This window comes from Oryx dammah, unplaced genomic scaffold, assembly GCF_014754425.2.
Source record: "Oryx dammah isolate SB20612 unplaced genomic scaffold, SCBI_Odam_1.1 HiC_scaffold_29, whole genome shotgun sequence".
Taxonomy (NCBI): domain Eukaryota; kingdom Metazoa; phylum Chordata; class Mammalia; order Artiodactyla; family Bovidae; genus Oryx; species Oryx dammah.
The window spans coordinates 50243625-50263511 of NW_024070213.1; the positions used below are offsets into that span (position 1 = coordinate 50243625).

The 19887-nt window shown below is 46.0% G+C and overlaps 1 protein-coding gene across 2 annotated transcripts in view; it reads right to left on the bottom strand.

Moving 5' to 3' along the window:
• The window catches only part of CHST11 (carbohydrate sulfotransferase 11), a 266938-nt gene that overhangs the window by 213636 nt on the left and 33415 nt on the right, over positions 1-19887 (bottom strand). The window lies entirely within an intron of this gene.

Below are 19887 nucleotides of genomic sequence, written 5' to 3' on the forward strand. Positions count from 1 at the left end.
TTTGTTTGCCAAACAAGAGTCTCTTCATTAAGGTCTCATTTGTACTGATTATGGAAGACACACTGTACCATGTTTCCACGATGAGGAAAAAGAAACAAAGTTTTGCTGCAGTCACTAAAGTCAGTAGTCACCAGCTCCCTGCAGGTTAAAACCTGCTCCCAAAAGCACACGTCACCATCCTTGATCTCAAAGGCTTTAAACCAAGCAAAGTGAGCACTGGGTCCCTGTCGCTGCCAGCCAGCATCACCACAATTGCAAACATGTAGCCTAAAAATTCACTGTGTTCTAGGAAAGAGTAGAGTGAAAAGCATAAATCACAAACAGCAGCTCATTCTCCAACCCCTCCTTCCCGGTCCAAGATGCTCATTTTGTCACAGAGCTCGCAGATCAAGACCAAGTGCTGCATGAAATGAAGTCGGATTTGGTTAAGATTGGCTCCACAGCAGAAAATCAGATAAAGGTATTAAAAAAAAAAAAAAAGATGCTGCATAAAAACTATCATGGGAGGTCTTGCTAAATAGACAATGAACATACAGCTAACTACATTTGTCTGCCCCCATGGAGACTAAGCTCTGGCCATCAGAATGAGAGCAGAAGTGATGGGAGCCAATTCCAGGCCTGGTTCAGTCAACTCAATGTCCTTATTCTCTGGCTGGCTGTCTTTAAAAAAAAAAAAAGAAAAAGAAGATGACCTTCAGAGTGACCTTGGGTGTCTTGTGTTGAAAAATGGCCAAACAACAAGACGGAAGGAGCCTGGGTCCCTGAAACACCAAATCGAAGAGGGCTGCCCCAGCAGGAACTCCTCCTCTAGACTGGTGCGTAAGTAAGAAGCTCTTCTTGCTTTCATTTACTGTGACCTGGAGATTTCTGTTACAGAAGCTAGGGTTACCTTATGTAATACAATAAGTCATGAAGAATTCATTTATAAGCCTCTAAGAGCCCCTAATGGCTGTGGGGCTTCCTCTAATGTGCCTATCCCTGGAGCCCACTGTCCTGTGTCAGTTGTGAATGCTACTATTAGTACGTGCCACAACCACTGAAGGCCAAAACTAAAAATCCATGCACAGAAACGAAGACCCAGTGCAGCCAAAAAAAAAAAAAAAAAGATGTCACAGCTTATACATGGCAAAGCTGGAATTTGAAAGCAGGCAGTGACTCTATAATCTCTGCTCCTATCCATTCCGTTCACCATAACTTCTTGCTATAAAGCAGTAAGAGTTGACTCTATCTAAAAAGGCAAAATGTTCTGCCTGGGCTCCAGGTGGGGCCTCCAGGCTGGGAGAAGGGATCCTGGGTATCCTGCTAACTGGCGCCATTCACCTTCCTCTAGTCATGATTTAGCGCTGGCAGTGATGGGGCCATCTGCTCTCCACCTGAGCTCTCCCTGCCTCTCCCTGCCCTGCCCTGTCACAACTCACATCCTGGTCCTCCAAAGAGGCCTCCTTGGAGCCAGTGAAACCAAGTCCCCCTAAAACCGAATTCCCCTGCTGAGTTTATGATTAACCCCTCTATCCAAAACTTTATTCCTTTTCCTTTCCGTCCCTGTTACCCTCTGGATTAAGGAGGATTAAAGAAAAGGTGGAGATGAAACCAAGCAAGACCCTGCTGGGCCTTCCCAGGTACAAAAGTCCCTCCATGTCCCCTCCTCTTTGTTTTGGCCTGAGTTCCAAAAAGCAGACAAGCAGTTAACAGAGTCCCAGGACTCCTAGTTTCACCTGAAGGGCTACAGATAATAATCTGATGCGTATCTTTGAGTTCTGCATAAACTAAGACCTCCCCCACAACCCAGTGGAAGATGACGACTACATGCTGACCACAAGCATGAGATCCCAAATAGGCTGGAACCAGAAGGTTGATGGAGATTTCAAAAAGCACCATCCTGTTACCACACCACCCATCAATCAAAAGAAAATCCAGGAGCCACAATCCTCAGCTTAAATGTTGCCTTTAAAAACCATTCCCTGAAAGCCATTAGGGAATTCAAGTCTTCAGAGCACCAGCTGCCCATTCTCCTTGCTTGGCACCAGCCCTGCCATAAACACGGTACATTCCTTCTCCACCATGGGCATCAGTAGATTGGCTTTGCTGTGTGTCAGGCAAGGAGACTCGAGTTTGGTTTGGTAACTACTGCACCTGGAGCCTAGAGGGGCTTCCTGTCCACCCACCCTCCCCCTAGGCTCACCCACTGCCAAGCTTTCCATCATCTTTCCACATTTACCAGGCAATCTGCAGAAATGCCTCCAGAACGTGCCTCTGCTCTCACCTCCCTCACCTCCACTTCTTGCTTCCAGATTGCTCAAGCCTGACTTCGAGGTTATCCCATTTGGAGGTCAACTGTTCTGACAGCCAGCTGTATTTGTCCCTTCTCCCCTCCCCATTCTCCCTCCTCTTTCCAAGTAATGAATGATGGCTTGGCAAAGAAAGCAGAAGCCTCTGCCAAAACAAAAGGTCTGGCAGACCAGCTCTCTTGAGTTACTGTGTCCTCTTACCCCTCTGCCTGGCCAGGTTGCCTGTGTGTTTTCCATCTCTGCTGGGCACCATTGTACTCAGTGTGACCACTCTAACGTCAGCACTAGGACTGTGTTTCTCAAAGTGGCACACAGTACAGAATCCCCTGGGCTGCTGCTTTGCCATGCAGGCTCCTGAGCCTGGCTCTAATGAATCAGACTGCCTAAGGAAGCCTTACTTAGAAGGTTAGTTTTAAGTTCATCACAGTAAGTTTCCTACATGGTTCTAACGTACTCACTCTTGAAAACAGTCTTCCAAGAGATGACCTTCCAAGGCAAGCCTAGAACAATCTGGTCCACAGTCAGCAGGCAATTTATGCATCATCTCACATCAGCCTCATTTCAACTCTAGAAGTGGGTACAATTTTTCTTCCATTTTAGTGATGACGAAACTGAGCCTTTGAGATCCTAAATAATTCCCAGGTCACATGGATAATACCTGGCAATGTAGGGCTTTGAACAAAGATCAACCCCAAGCTCTAAATCTGCTCTGAAGTTCTCATAAGCTAGATGAACTTCAATATTTTCAAAAGCTGATAAAACTGGGTACCTATGTTCACTTGTCATGTTTCTCTATTACCCATAAAGCCACTGTTAGAATGAAAGCTCAGAAAATAGGCACCTTATCTTTAGGAAGTTCTTACCATACTTATTTTTGATGAGTAAGTGTAGTAAAAATGTGTTCCATGAAGTGAAGAACACTGTTGATTTTACATCTATTCTAGCCTCAGTTCTCACCAGTGCCAGAGGTAGGGCGACTTACAAGGGAAATTGACATTAGTTGTCTTTATAGTTCACCGTCACAATCTTTTGTATCTCCTTCCCACTAATCCTATTTTAGCAAAGCATTAAGCATAAAGTAGGTAAATAATGAGACACTATAGAAACAGAGCTGAATTGCTAAGCAAATAATAATGATAATAATGAAAATAACAGCTACATTTATTGACTGCTTACCACAGCCAAGCTCTTTACAGATATTATCTCATTTGAGCCTAAGTAATATTATCCCCATTTACAGACTGTGTGTGTTGTGCTCAGACGCTAAGTCATGTCCAACTCTTTGTGACCCCATGGACTGTAGCCTGCCAGGCTCCTCTGTCTAAGGGATTTTCCAAGTAAGAACACTGGAGTGGGTTGTCATTTCCTCGTCCAGGAGATCTTTCCAACCCAGGGAGATCGAACCTGCGTCTCCCACACTTGCAGGCAGATTCTTTACCACTGAGCTACCTGGGAAGCAATTTACAGATAAAAAAACTTAAATGTAGACAGGTTAACTTTCCCAAGCTCACACAGCTAATTAAGTAGCAGAGCTGTGATTCCAACCCACATTGGAGTCACCCCGAGATCAACTGCAGTAAAAACACTTGCTATACACAGAGTGCTCCCTAGAAGGGCAGCAGCAACGTCCACCAGGAGCGTGTTAAAAATGCAGACTCTCAGGCCACACCCAAGATCTATGAAATCAGGACCAAGTGCAGTTAAGTCTGAGAAGCATTCATCTAAACCAGGGTTTCTCAGCCCAAGCTCTGCTGACATTTGGGGCTGGATAATTCTTTGCAGTCCTGTGCAGTATAAGGTGTTTAGCAGCACCTCTCACCCCAGAGAACCTACTAGATGCCAGTAGTAACTCCTCCTTCCCCACCCAAGTCATGATGACTGAAAAGATCTACAGCCGTATCCAATGTTCCCTCTGAGAGTAAAACAGCCCCCCGCTGAGATCCACTGGCTGGATGAGAGTGCTTTTCTGCTGGGCTGAATTTCTGGCATGGAGCAGAGGTTTGTGTGCACAAAATGGAGGCCTGTGTCCCAGGGATGTGTTAGCCAAAAAAGAACTTCCAAGTTCTGGGGACTGGGTTCCAGGTCTATCACTGCCTGGCCAGTGGAGCTGGGAGTGACAGAATCAGGTTTGTGCCCCTGAATCTAGCCTCATCACCAATAAAGCAGGGTTCCTAAGGCAGGGTTCCTCCAAACCTCATTGCATACCAGAATCACCCAGGAGTTGTTTTTTAAACATACAGATTACAGGACTTCCCTAGTGGTCCAGTGGCTAAGACCTCAAGCTTCCAGTGGAGGGGGCCTGGTCAGGGAACTGGATCTCACATGCTATAATTAAAGATCCAACATGCTACAACACCTGGCAGAGCCAAATAAATATTTTTTAAAATACAGATTAAGGGGTGCCCTCCCCACCCCACCCCATGGGATTTGCTTTTCTAACAAGTTCCTCAAGATGCTCTAAGGCACCCTATCCCTGAACTGGTTTTCAGGAAGCGCTAGACCAGAACATTTCAAGAGGCCCCGAATTCTAAGATTTTACATTCATGGTCAATGACTCAGGCCTTCTCGCAACCCACCCATGTCACCTACCGGGAGTCCAGGAATCCTCAGGTTGCCCCAGCTGAGATCCAACCAGGAGGAACCACACTCCGGGCCCCAGCAGGCACTGTGGGTGCACCTCAGTGGCCTCCCACCTCCAGCAGGGCGCTTGGCAGGACTGAAGACAGCCTGCGGGGCTGGACTATCTTGAGCGCAGCGGAACCTGACGCTAATTTCATTAACACAGTCAGAGGGAGTCAGGTGAGGCGGGGCTGCTCCAGCCACGGGCAATCTTGGGAAAGGAGACACACGTGTGAGACTATTTCCCAGAGCTGCACTCGGTGCTAATGCAGGCCCAGAGGAGCGGGTCCTTCCTAGTTACTGACTTTCCCTAGTAACTTCTCTCTACTAACTCTTCCTAGGTGCTGACATCTTACACTGCACAGGACAGCAAAGATTATCCAGGCAGGGAGACGCTGATTGCAGAGGATGCCCCTGGGTATATGGGGCAGCCCAGGGAAGATGCCAGGGAGCCGGAAACACATCCTAAGCAAGAGCAGGCTTGGTCAAAGATTCTCGGCAGAGTCAAAAAGACACAGCTGACATTTACAGAGGACATCCAACACATGTGCACCGTCTCCTTCACCCCAGCTCAGCCTGAGCACCTCTATCTTACAGGTGAGGGAACTGGGGTTCAGAGCCCTGGACACTCAGCACTTACAGAAGAAAGGGAACTGGGTTCATCTCTAAAAAACCTAGAGGCCCCATCTTGTTGCTTTTTTATTTCCTGGATCTGAAGGGAGGCCTTCCCAGGTGTCTCGGCAGTAAAGAATCCACCTGCCAATGAAGGAGACTTGGGTTCAATCCCTGGGTCAGGAAGATCCCCTGGAGAAGGAAATGTCAACCCACTCCAGTATTCTTACCTGGAAAATCCCATGGACAGAGGAGTCTGGCAGGCTACAGTCCACAGGGTGGCAAATAATTAGACACAACTTAGCAACTAAATAACAGCAGCCCTCTGAAGGGAACCTTTGTGAACCAACTTTAATATTCAGTCAGCACCCCCAAGGGTGTAAACAGAAGCCGGACCGCCATGCCACCTGGTCCCAGAAACAGACCTGCAATTTCCTAGTTAAACACCAAGTTACTGGATGCAGACTCGGTCCTACAGAAAAGCAACTCATGGTCTTTCTGAGCTCAAAAACAGTAGGTTGAGCCCAAAAGTGTTCTACCACTTTTAATTCATGAATCTACCCAACTGTGTTTTCTTTCTTTACAAAGATTTTCTTTTTCTTCCCATAAATCCTCATCCATTCAGTCACTGCCCTTCCTTTTGACTTTCCCTACCAGTTCCTGAAACAAAGAAAGGGGTTAGAGGCCTAAGTGGGTCCCAGGTGCCAGAATTCGCTTCAGTCGTGTCCGACTCTGTGCGACCCCATAGACGGCAGCCCACCAGGCTCCACCATCCCTGGGATACTCCAGGCAAGAACACTGGAGTGGTTGCCATTTCCTTCTCCACTGCCTGAAAGTGAAAAGTGAAAGTGAAGTCGCTCAGTCATGTCCGACTCCTAGCGATCCCATGGACTGCAGCCTACTAGGCTCCTCTGCCCATGGGATTTGCCAGGCAAGAGTACTGCATAGGTGCTCCCAGATAAGATGATGGGAAGAATCTAGTTGGCTGCTTCATGTGGGCCAGGAGCTGTTGTAAGCATTCACACAGATTTGTTTTTTTACTCCTAATCCCATACACACTTCTAAAGGTTGGTATTAATTAATACCCCCAATTTGCAAGTGGGCAATGAATGAGACTCTGAGGGCTTTCCTGGTGGCTTAGCGGTAAAGAATCTGCCTGCCAATTCAGGAGACGCAGGTTCAATCCCTAGCTTGAGAAGATCCCCTGGAGAAGGAAACGACAACCTATTCCAGTATTCTTGCCTGAAGAATCCCATGGACAGGAGCCTGGCGGGCTACAGTCCATGGGGTTGCAACAGAGTCTGACACGACTTAGCGACTAAACAACAACAGTGAAGTTCTGAGAGGGTTAAAGACTTGTCCAGGTTGTACGGCCTGAAGGTCTGTGTCCCTCCAAAATTCATAGGCTGAAATTGTAACTCCTACAGATAATGGCATTAGGAGCCAGGGCCTTGAAGAGATGCTTAGATCAGAATGGTGGAATTCTTAGGAAGAAGATTAGTGCCCTCATAAAAGAGGCTCCAGAAAGATCCCCAGTCCCTTCTGCCAGAGGAGGACACAGCTAGGAGGCAACAGCTAGGAAGCAAGGAGACGGCCCTCGTCTGACCATGCTGATACCCTGATCTCAGACTTCCAGACTCCAGAACTGGGAGAGATCCATTGGTTGTATATAAGCTACCCAGTTTGCAGTGTTTTGTGAGAGCAGCAGGAACAGACTAAGACACCAAAGTTCCACACCTAGGAAATGACAGAGGTGGAGTCCACGCCATGCTACTCACCACCGCGAGGTGTTTGGCAAACATTTGTATTAATCTCATGTGCCAATGGTTCCTTTTCCCTTGTGTACATATACCTCTAATCACATGATACAGACCTGCAGGTAATGCCTAATCTACCATCTAAGACAGTGGTCCCCAACCTTTTTGGCACCAGGGACTGGTTGTGGAAGACAATTTTTCCATGGGCCAGGATTAGGGGGGATGATTTCGGGATGATTCAAGCACATTACATTTACTGTGCACTCTGTTTCTATTATTATTACATCAGCTCAGTTCGGATCATCAGGCACCAGACACTGGAGGCTGGGGACCCCGATCTAAGACCTGACTACACCAAGGGTGGTCCTCAGACCAGGAGCATCACCAGGGAGCTTGTCAGAAATGCAGAATCCTCAGTCCTGCCCCAACCTCTTGCATCCAGTTTGAGAAGTGCTGATAAGATCCTTATTTTCCTGATTCAATATAAGGAGTTGCCTCGTACTTCCCCCTTCCTGGGGTCTGGGCCTCAGGAGGCTGGGGAGTCTAACATAAGATTTTCCATTTCCATTGTTGTACTCCCTTCAGGAACTCTTTCCTGATGAGCACCCTTGCTCTCTCCTTTCTCCACCTCATCTCACAGGCACATGAGAATCTGAACTATACAGTCTGGCAGCTGCCTGATTTAACACCATGCTGCCTCCCAGGGAGCTCCCATGTTAACTGTCTCGCACATGCAGAGGGTGGAGCTCAAAAGTTCAAAGACTGATTGCAGGGCAGATGGAAATTATCACTCACTAATCAAATGATCTCCATTCAATTGAATGACACAGCAATCTGGGGAGAAGACATGAGTTCTGTTTGGGGGGTATTTTTGTCCCATAGCAACCGACAGGTACTCTGACAAGAGTATCTCCATCAGTTGAGTCACCTGGTCGTTCCAGTGTATTGTAAAAACCATGCACTTAGAAGGAAGAGGGAAGAGCAGCTAAGGTCCCAGAAGTGTCGTCAGGGGAGAGGGGAAGGTCAGGAGTTTGGCAGGAGCCGAGGGTCTGAAACACTGTCCCCAGTGACTGACACCAAAGTCTGGTTTGCTGTTGTTGCTCACTCACTAAGTCGTGTCTGACTCTGCGATGCCATGGACTGTAGCCCACCAGGTTCCCCTGCCCGTGGGGTTTCCCAGGCAAGAAAACTGGAGTGGATTACCATTTCCTTCTCCAGGGGATCTTCCCGACCCAGGGTTTGGTAGAAGGCACTTAAGACTTGGCCTGTGTTCCAAGGGGGAGGCTGGCTCCTTCCTCCCACCTCTGGGGGCACCTGAAGGACTGCAACAAGTGCAGACTGTAACTACAAGTTCACTCCCTCCAGGCCAGCATGACTGGCCAGTCCTGGGACTGAGCACTTTTCCTGTCTGAGACGATTTGAATTCTCAAAAATACCCAGGAGGGCACTTCCTGTCCCAATCTGAGCCCATTTTACAGGTCAGCTGAGTACCTGCACACTTAAGTGACTCACTCAATGTCAAGAATCTAGTGGTCGGGCGAAGACTAGAACTGAGGATGTGACCATCCAATGCTCGACCACATTCCCCAAGGAGGAGAAAAGCACTTGAGTCCAGGACCTTCTGCTCGGTGCCTCCACAAGACCACCCAGCAAAGTTATTGCCTCCAGGGACTTGGAAGTGCCCTCCTGCTACTTCCTGGACCCCAGGCCCCACTGTGTATCCACCCAAGGTGTGTGCTAACACCGATCCTTCCCTGGCAACTCCTAGGTGCTGGCTTTACAATCAAGGCCAGGAAACCTGCAGAAGACAGACAGACTCACGGTCCAGCTATGAAGGCAAGAAGGGGAGAGAACTATCTCGAACATCCTTCTACTCCATCTCCAGATGGCGGTCTCATCTCTTCTTCCAGAATGCTCTGAAAAGCTGCTCCACTTTTCTGCCCCTCTCTCCCTATGTCTGAGAAGCTCAGAGCCTTTCTGATCCTCAAGGACTCAGAGAGGAATGAAGCATCCTGATCAACAGGCCCTGTCTACACTGAATGTCAGCCTTGCCCACACTGAATGTCAGCCCTGCCCTAGGGATAGAATCAAAGGACTCTATTCAACCCCTCAATCAAACCTACCTTCCCGCCTGGGACCCTCCAGAGACCAGAACCTGAGGAACCTCCTCGCATTTTTTAATTTTTAGATTTACTTATTTGGCTGTGCCAAGTTGCAGCATGCAGAATCTTTAGTTGCAGCATGCAGACACTTAGTTGCAGCATATAGGATCTAGTTCCCTGCTGTCGTGTCCAACTCTGTGCGACCCCATAGACAGCAGCCCACCAGGTTCCTCCGTCCCTGGGATTCTCTAGGCAAGAACACTGGAGTGAGTTGCCATTTCCCTCTGCAATGCATGAAAGTGAAAACTGAGAGTGAAGTCACTCAGTCGTGTCTGGCTCTTAGCGACCCCATGGACTGCAGCCTATCAGGCTCCTCCACCCCTGGGATTTTCCAGGCAAGAGTACTGGAATGGGTTGCCATTGGACCAGGGATCAAATCCAGGCTCCCTGCACTGGGAGCTCGGAGTCTTAGCCACTGAACCACCAGGGAATTCACTCTTCCCCCCATTTCATTTCCTAACATCCTAGACTAACTGGCAAGCCTGCTGCAACAGTTCAGTTCCTCTCCTTCCTTACCACAGGGAATCAGATGCACTGAAAGCTAAAACCCTTTGGATGAATGAGTCCCCCACCAGCCCAGCACAAAAAAATGACTGTTCAGCTTTATCACCCAACTGAAACCTGGCAATGCAAAGGATCTATAATTCTTCTACCAAAATATGTTTTGTGGGGGAAAGTGTATCTCTAACTTCAGTAGATCCAGCACCATAATCATCATGGCATTTTATTCCTCTACCCCTTTCCTGTTGAATGCTCCTCTCTCAGCTCACATAATCCCTTCTACTGCTTCACAGAGAAACACTGAGTCAAACACAAATCGTTTTACATCTGTAAGACACCAAAGGGCAGAAGACACCAGAAGGTCATTCGCCTCTCCCTTTTTCATCCATTTCTGGACCCTCGTTTCATTTTGCCTCTGCTAATCATGTGGCTTAAAACCAACATTTCAAATTCTCTGTGCTGCTTATCACTAAAGCTGGGACTGATCAAGGTAAATCCTTACCTACCAACATAAAAAATGAGAGGCCGACAAACTCTTAGCAAGCACCAGGCCCTCTGAAAGAGAGGCAATATTATATGCAAAGGAAATAAGAGGAGAGCTGACATATAAACTGCCAGGTATTAATGCAAAGTAATAAACCAGGGAAAGGCCCAATAGCAACGTTTTATGGAGACAAAGCAAGAACTTCTCCCAAGGGCAGGGGAGGCCAAGAACAGAGCTTCTAATCTAATAAATCAAAGCAGAAGAAACGAACTATTAACAAGGCCTGGCAAGTGTACCTCAGAAGACAGCTCCAGGGAAAAACAGACAGAGCTTAAGGGTCACCAGGGGTGCTGTATTAAAAGTCCACAATCAAATCCTACAATGCCATACAAATCTTATTTAGTTCTATCAAAAGATACTGATGACGAGGCTTCCCTGGCGGTCCAGTGGTTAAGACTTCACCGTCCAGGGCTTCCCTGGTGGCTCAGTGGTAAAGAATCTTCCTGCCAATGCAGGAGACATGGGTTCGATCCCTGGTCTGAGAAAGATCCCAAATATAAATAAATAAAATTACATTTTTAAAAAAAGTCACCTTTCAACACAGGGGTGCAGTTCAATCCCTGCATCAGGGAGCTAAGCTCCCACATGCGTTGCAGCCAAAACACCAAAACATAAAAATATCCAGTAAAGACTTTCAAATGGTCCACATCCAAAAAAAAAATAAATCTAAAAAAAAAAAATTCCAAAAAATGTTGATGGAGCACGGGCTGCCTGTACCAGACACATGGGGCTCAGAGAATGCCCTAGACTCTACTGTGGCAGTCTTGTGGCCAGCTGGGATGCCTAGAGGAGGACAACAAGGGAAAGGTGGGTCACAGTGAGATGGGGCTGCTGGGGAACTAGACCACGGCAGGAGGCAGTCTGAGGCCCCCAAAGAACCAACACCTATTTTTGATGATTCCTCTTTCTGTCTTTTGTTTTGGGGGCGGGGGTGGGGGGCGGGGCGGTTCCTGAACTGTTCAGTCTTGAGCTACCTGCTGTCCAGACTTAAGTATCTATCTGATTTATATAATAATGACTACTTTATACTCACAAAGCTTTCATGACCCACTAGCATGGCTCGGGGCACATTTTCTCCAAGTCCTTGCTCTTGATATTTTCTTGCTGAAGCCAAGGTTAAAGAATGCAGAGTCTGACCCCAGAAGAGCATAAAATCGATGATCCAGTAACCAACTGCTGTTCCAGGCTTGGGTGGGAAAGTCAAAGGACAGTCTCGCCAACCTGGACATGGGAGTCCCCCAAGTCCTCCCTTCCCCCCACATCCAGGTGAGAAACCAGAAGGAGGCTACAGGCATTTCTACCTCAGCTGTTGCAGCTCCAATGGCTGGTTACAGAATTCACCCCAATTTCAATCCAGGCTCAAAGATACCCACCCTACCCATCACTCTCATTCCTACCCCCAATGGCCTCTACAGAAAGCCCAGGTACAGAGAAGTAAATCAAAACTGTCTCCTTCTCCATAGGAAACAAACTTATGGTTACCAAAAGAGGAAAGTGAGGGGAAGGATTAAAGTTGTAAGTTTGGGAAAAATTGGTAAAGACTACTGTACATGAAATAGATAAGCAAATACTTTATGGTTTCATCCACACACAAAGAACAGATAAGCAAGAAGGACTTACTGTAGCACAGGGAATTATATTAAACATCTTGCAATAACCCATAATGAAAAATAATCTGAAAAAAAAATAACAGAACCACTTCACTGTACATATGAAACTAACACAAAATAGTAAATCAACTGCACTTCAATTAAAAAAAAAAATGAGGAAAAAACTTGCTTCTCTAACAGGCTTTAAGAAAAGGATGAAAAACCAAACACTTCCTTTCCCACAAAAAAGATTCACCAATAAATATTTGCTAAGTGACTGCTCTATTTTTCAGAATCCATGTGAACTGAAAAACAAGAACCGTGGACCAGACAGAGAGACCTAAATGAAACTAATCCTGGGGAGAAAAAGAGGATAAGGACTGGCCATAGTGAGTCATTGAATGTTGTGAAACAATAGGGTGGTGGCCCTCCTGAAAAAGAGTTAAAAAAATAAAGACACAATGAATAGAAATTCACAACCAAATCACTTCTTTCTCCCTTCTTACTGCTGGAAAAGAACACTAACAGAAATAATTCCTTCCTCCGGCCACCTGAAAACTATTCGAAGTTTTCTCAAAGAAACCTTGCATGCACAATGTTATCAGCTGCAAAAGACTATTAAAATCAATAGCTAACTCAAGCATCCCAGCTCTTTGAACTGAATCCTCCCTACTTCCACTTGAATGGGCTCTCGGAAATCATTAAGAGCTGCACAAATAACCAAGACCCCTTCCCGACAAGTCAGATAACCCAGAAGTGAAACTTGCTGAAATCTTCAATGGAAAGAATCTCTAAGGGCAGTTTCCAACTGCCCTTGCATCTTTGAAGGCCTGACCCTCCTGTGAACTGCATGGTGGATTACTGCGGTCACGAGACATTAACACCATCCCTATTCTTCGTGTGCACATCCCTTTGTTCTTCTAGCTTTTTAGTGGGTTGAAGTGAAGCTCACCCTGGCAGCTGAAGATTCCTCTAAAATCTAGTCACTCCTTATTCTATCTGCCCAACTCCCAGTAATGGCTGGCAGTAAAGCCTTTGAAATAAAATGGACCCATCTGCTTAGGGAAGCATCTTACATCTGACTCACGCACAGCCCAGGAGGGAGAGAAAAGCTCCCTCAAAGATGGTGACATTATTAAGGTGAAACGTGATGTCCAACATCCCTGAAGCCACAGGATGGAACAAAGTAGGGGGCAGAAAGAAGTACCCAGGAAATGCCCACCAGCAGCTCTTGCAGGGCAGAGTGGCCTTGTCAAGGAACAGGTGCCTTCAGCAGACTTGCTGTCACATGGCCCTCCTCCTCTCCATCCAATCTCTCACCCCCGTCACTGGGGGTGAGACCCAGTGACCTCAGAAAGGGGACAAAGAAGACATACAGAATGTTAAATTTTTTTTTTCCCCATTCACAAGGTACTCGAGAAGTTGTGACAGCATCAGAGGAATGAAATCATGTATGAGTTTGCTAGGGCTGCCATAAAAAATACCACCGACTGGGGGGGCTGAAGAAATAGTCACTTACTGTCTCACTGTTCTGGAGGCTAGAAGTCCAAGATCAAGGAGGCAGGGAAGGGCTGATTTTTTCTGCGGGCTCCCTCTTCAGCTTGCAGATGGCCACCTTCTCCCCAAGTCCACACAGTCTTTCCTCTGTGAGCATGGACCTCTGCCAACCCTTTGTAGTCCAAATTTCCTCTTACAAAGACACTAGTCAGACTGGATTAGGGTCCCCCCATGTGACTTCATTTTAACTCAGTCAGCTCTTTAATGACCCTGTCTCCAGTCACATTCTGAGGTCACAGGGGTTAAGGCTTCGATGTATGAAAGTAGAAGGGGAAGCAATTCAGCCCAAAGCAAATGACAGTAACAGTAACTGTCCTTCAGAGCAGGGCTCTCCAACCTCCGGGATCTAATACCTGATGATCTGAGGTGGAGCTGATGCAATAATAATAGAAACAAAGGGCGCAACAAATATAATGTCCTTGAATCACCCTGAAACCATCCCCGCCATCCCCTGGTCTGTGGAAAACTTGTCTTCTGCAAAACCGGTTCCAGGTACCAAAAAGGTTGGGAATCACTGCACTTAAGGGATCTGATAATCAGATTATGCCAGGACCTTGATGCACCTCGGTTTGTTAAATCTTTGCAGAGTTCCCATGAGGCAGATATTCTCCTTTACGAGTCACCCAGTTAGAAGGTGGCTAAGTAACCCACAAGCTTAAGAACAGAGGTAGGTCTGAGCCCAGGATGCGGAAGAGCAAGGCCTCCCTTCCCCAGCTCCAGTGGGAAGACTGTTTCTAGATAGCAAATTCTTTCAGACTCCTCAGTTCAATGATCCTCAGAACACCAGAAAATTCATCCTTTAAACTCTGTCCAGGATGTTGTGACAGGAAATGACACATCATGGGGGTTTTCTGATCTTGTTTTTTTTTTAAAAAAAAAGTTTCAGGGGATTAATCTGTGAGTTGAGTTCTTAATGGAGAGTTGATTCTACAGTGTCAAAACAAACAACTGTAAACAGGGCATCTCCAAGAGTGAGGAGGGGCCTGCAGATTTCATGGGCTCTGGGCCATTGTTTACTAATAGGGTTAGCAGATGTGAGTGTGGAATTGCTCCCCTGGCTTGAAATAATGCCATGTATTTTTCCTAATGTAATTTGAAGAGTCTGTTAACACAATAAGCCAACGCAAACTTTAGAAGTGATATGGGGAATTGCAGGCAGCAATCACTCCGGTAACACCCTAAAGGAAACTGGACTAATATTAGGCCAAATCAAAAACAATTAGGGCGCTTCCCTGGTGGTCCATTGGTTAAAACTCCCCGCTTCCACTGCAGCATGCTCGGGTTCAATCCCTGGTCTGGGAACTAAGATTCCACATGACGTGCAATGAAGCAAACACAATATTTTTAAAGTGTTATTTAAAAAAAAAACCACACACACTCAATCAGATAAGATAAAGATTAACAAAAAATAAACCAAATATAGGCAGCCGTATCTGCAGGTTCCACATCCGCGGATTCAACCAAACAAGGAACAAAAATATACTTTCTTAATGTTCTAGGCTCTCACCTTCTGAGAGGGACAATGTTCTTTCCATAGAATAAATTTGCTTCCACTTAAAAAAATATGTCCAGAAAGTTCCATAACGAAAACTTGAATTTAACATGCACAGCCACAGCATTTACACTGTATTTACTATTTACACAAGATTTACATTGTATTAGGTATCGCAAGTAATCTAGAGGTGATTTTAAAGTGCAGAGGAGGATAGGCATAGATTATATGCAAAGACTATACCATTTTCTATAAGGAATTTGAGCACCCGAGGATTCTGGTATCTTCAGGAGATTCTAGAATCAAGCCCCTGAGAATATCAAGGGAAAGCTGTATTTGACAGCTATTTTTAAACTGGCAGGCATTTCAGTGCTCCCACAGCTTTCAAGAAAACCCAGGGGCTCTAAGAAATAAACCTTCTAATGCAGTAATAGCTCATTAATGCAACATCCCCCACCCCCCAACACATACACATATAGAATACAAACCAAATTCAGGAGCTGAATAGTGCCAAGAAAAAAATATTCAAAATTATGTGTCTCTTTCCTCACTTTTTTCTATTATTTACTCAAGACTTAGGGGAACTCAGGCCAAAAAAAACAATCTTTTATAAGCCAAGGGCTTAAGCGACTTGGCCACTATTTGTGAAGTCCATGTGCTACAGGGCGCTTCTATGACAACTGTGGCATGGGCCTTATTCTGGAATCTTCCACTCCTGAGCCCACGAAGGAAGTCTGTTCTCGAGAAAGGATCTTATTGTCCATTAAACCTTCCGTGATATGGGTCAGCTCGGGATATGAATTTTAAACAGCTTAGTTAGTTAGGAAGAAGGAGGCAGAGAATTCTCTGGGAGCCAGACAGCCAGGTTCAAATCCAGACGTAAGCCTTTGCTAGTTGTATGATCTTGAGTAAGTTACTCAAAGTCTCTGAGCCTCAATTTCCTCATCTGTAAAATGGAGTAAAAACTGGAACCTTCCTCCTAGAGTCATAGTGAGAGGTAAGTCACACAAGCTATTTGGAAGATTTAGTGAGCACTCAATAAACAGCTGCTGTTAGTTTGGATTGCGTGCTCAGTCGCTCAGTCACGTCTGACTCTTTGCGACCCCATGGACTGCAGCCCACGAGGCTCCTCTGTCCATGGGGATTCTCCAGGCAAGAACACTGGAGTAGGTTGCCATTTCCTTCTGCAGGGGATCTTCCCGACCCAGGGATCCAACCTGCATCTCTTGTATTTCCCACATTGACAGGCAGGTCCTTTACCACAGAGCCACCTGGGAAGCCCGTCAGTTTGGATTAGTACCAATCTATATATTGATTACAATATGAAGTATAAAGTAATAAAACTGCATTGTTGAACCATAATGAGATACTGCTTCATACCCACAGGGATGGCTACTATCAAGAAAACAGAAAATAACAAGTGCCAGTGAGGATGTAATGAAATCGAAACCCTCATACACTGTTTGTAAGACTATTAAATGGTGTAGCTGCAACAGAAAACAGTACAAATATTCCTCGAAAAATTAAAAACCGACTTATTATATGACACAGCAATCCCACTTCTGGACATATGTCTGAAAGAAGTGAAAGTAGGATCTCAAACAGACATTTGCAAACCCATGTTCACAACACCACTGTTCACAATAGCTGAGAGGTGGAAGCAATCCACACATCCACTGATGGATAAATGGATTAAGCAAACGTGGTACACACATGCAGTGGAATATTATTCAGCCTTTAAAGGGAAGGAAATTCTGACACATGCTACAGCGTGGATGAACCTTGAGGACACTGTGCGAAGTGAAATAAGCCAGTCACAAGACACATACCAAGAGTCAAAGTTCAAAGAAACAAGAAGGAGGATGGTGCTTGCCAGAGGCTGGGAGTAGGGAGGAATGGGGAACTGTTTAATGGATACAGTTTTGCAAGCAAGCAAAGAGTCCTGGAGATGTGTTGCACAATGATGGGAATATACCTAACATTACTGAACTGTACACTTAAAAATGTTTAAAATGTTCAATTTGGGGATTTTTTTATCCCCTGGAGAAGCAAATAGCCACCCACTCTAGTATTCTTTGGACAGAGGAGCCTGGTGGGCTATACCATGCGGTTGCCAAGAGCCAGACACAACTAAAGGGACTAACACAGACACATTGTGTTTACCTAAAGATTGCTCGAGAAGCTGTGGAGCTCACCGCCAGAAGTCCTCCCCTTAGGGAGAGGATCAGGATTGGAGGGGTTCTGAGGAAATTAAAAGAAACCTTCTGACTGAGAATGGATTCTATTTCAGAGCTTGGAGACAAAATCCTTCCCCTGGGAAACTGCCTCCAACTCACTCATCACATCCTCAGAAGTGCAGACCCTACTTTTCATTTCAGAGATGTTGTCACGGAGCTTTTCAAATAAGAGCCTTGATAAGGAACATTTAACATGTGATGCGATGGCTCCAAGGCAGTGAGGGCTTAGAGATACCAGTGAGGCCAGAGGGGCCCACCAGCAAGTTGCCAAGTCCCAGGCTCTGCTGAGAGGTGCAGGCTCCATCTTTCACCTCCAGGCCATCCCTTTAGAGGGGATCCTCTGGAGTGTTGGGGGAATGAGCCCAATTCTATCCATCAGCCCCTGGACTCTAGTCCTTATAGAGCAACTGGGTCACAGATAACGAAAAGCATATTTCTGTGCATGTCAGACCCCAGGGAGCATCACACCAAGTGATGAGATGCTTCAGAAGGGACTGCCCTCCACAGACCTTAAACCTGTGTTCTTACATACAAGTTCCTCTCCTCCTTCCCTTGCTCTCAGGGTGAGTCACTGCCAGCATGAGTCTGAGCCAGAGTTGGGGTAGGGAAAAGAATGGAGGGAGGGAAGATTTACTGGGTGCTGTCATCCTCAGGCTTTCAAAGGGTCCCTCCACTGCCAACCTGAAGTTCAATTCCACAGCACACCTCCCACATACGTAAGAAATACAGTTGCCATTTATGAAGCATTTGACATATTTGCATATATTATTTACATCTCTCTCACACAGGTCAGGGGCTTCCCTGGTGGCTCAGAAGGTAAGGAAGCTGCCTGCAATGTAGGAGACCTGGGTTCGATCCCTGAGTTGGGAAGATCCCCTAGAGAAGGAAATGGCAACCCACTCCAGTATTCTTGCCTGGAGAATCCCATGGACAGAGGAGCCTGGCAGCTACAGTCCTTGGGGTTGCAAAGAGCTAGACACAACTGAGCGACTAGCACACACCCAGGACAGGTCCAATCCACTAGCTTTACAAACCAGCATGTCTAGATTACTTATCAGTGTACACACAGCCCCTCACACCTGAAAGGAGGTACTCAGTATCTGCTGAGGGAATACCTGGGTCCCTCTGAAAACACCTGTGTCTATTAAAATAGAGTCAATTAAATGTCCTAAGGAAGCCTACTTGGTTCCAGGTAAAAATGTTCTTTTCCACATCCATCACTTAATGAGAACCCAATAAAGACTTTGTGTTGTCGACAGACACTGGTTCCCAAGTACACACAGATCAGAGGTTCCCCTGTGCCTGTGAGTAAGTGAGGCTACCCTGCTGCCAGCAAACTGCTGAGCTGTAACACACCATTTGATTAGTGTCTTGTTTCACTTTCTGAGCTTCTTCTTTCAGCTCAAGAAAATCCAGCTCGGCTGAAAGCAGGAAAGACAGTGATGGGGAAGTGTGGCACAGGATTTCGACACCACAACATTCCTCAGCTACATCCTGGATGCTTGTTAATAAAACCTTCATCAGCACAACTGATGTCATACCCCATGGTGGTATCTCCAAGCTGAATCTTGTTCCAGAAGGACCATTCAACAGCCAAAAGTATAATTTCAAACAGGAATTTCATTCTTTATTCATAACTTCCAAAGTGCATTAACAGGAATTTATTCATTCAGTGAGTCAACAATAATATTTATTGAGTTCCTTCTTTAGAGCTGGCAGTCAGGTACATGCCAGGGATACCCAGGGAGGGATGAACAGACAAAGGTTCTGCCCACAGGCAGCCTCTATGTTGATTGGGGGGTGGAGGGGAGGTAAAAAGGAAAAAGAAGAAATGAATTTCAAAGAGTGATATGTGCTTTGAAGAAAATAAAAGAGAGTACTGTAATAAGAGGGAATTCTTTAGAACAGATGGTCAGGGATGGTGTCTCCACGTGGGGGTAACATGTAAGCAGAGACTAGTTCATGGATATCAGGCAGTCTTTAGGAACAACAGCATTTTCCGTAGAGAGACTAGCAAGTACAAAGTCCCTGGGGCCATTTTTGAGACAGAAAGAAGATCCACGTGACTGAAGCATGGCCAGTGAGGCCAAGGGCAGGAGGAAACAGTCAGAAAGGTGAGCAAGGGTCCGGTCTTGAAGCATCTTATAGACCCTAGGAAGTAACGGTCAGAAGTCCATCCTAAGCACAGTGGGAATCTCTGGATTTCTGTCTTTAAAAATCTCTTTCAAACTATTGCATAAAGAACAGATCATGGGGATGAGCAGTAACTCTTCATAATGTGGATTCTACTGACCTGTTTACTTATTTGGACTTAAAACAGCATAAAATTGTTTATGTCTTGTTTAAAAAAAAATAACATCAAAGTAATTCTGTCACAGTTCTAGGGGCCAGAAGTCTGAAAGCAAGCTGCTCTATGGGAGAACTCTCCTTGCCACCTCCAGCTGGCGGCTACAATCCTTGAGGTTGCAAAGAGCTGGACACGACTGAGCGACTAGCACACACCCAGGACAGGTCCAATCCACTAGCTTT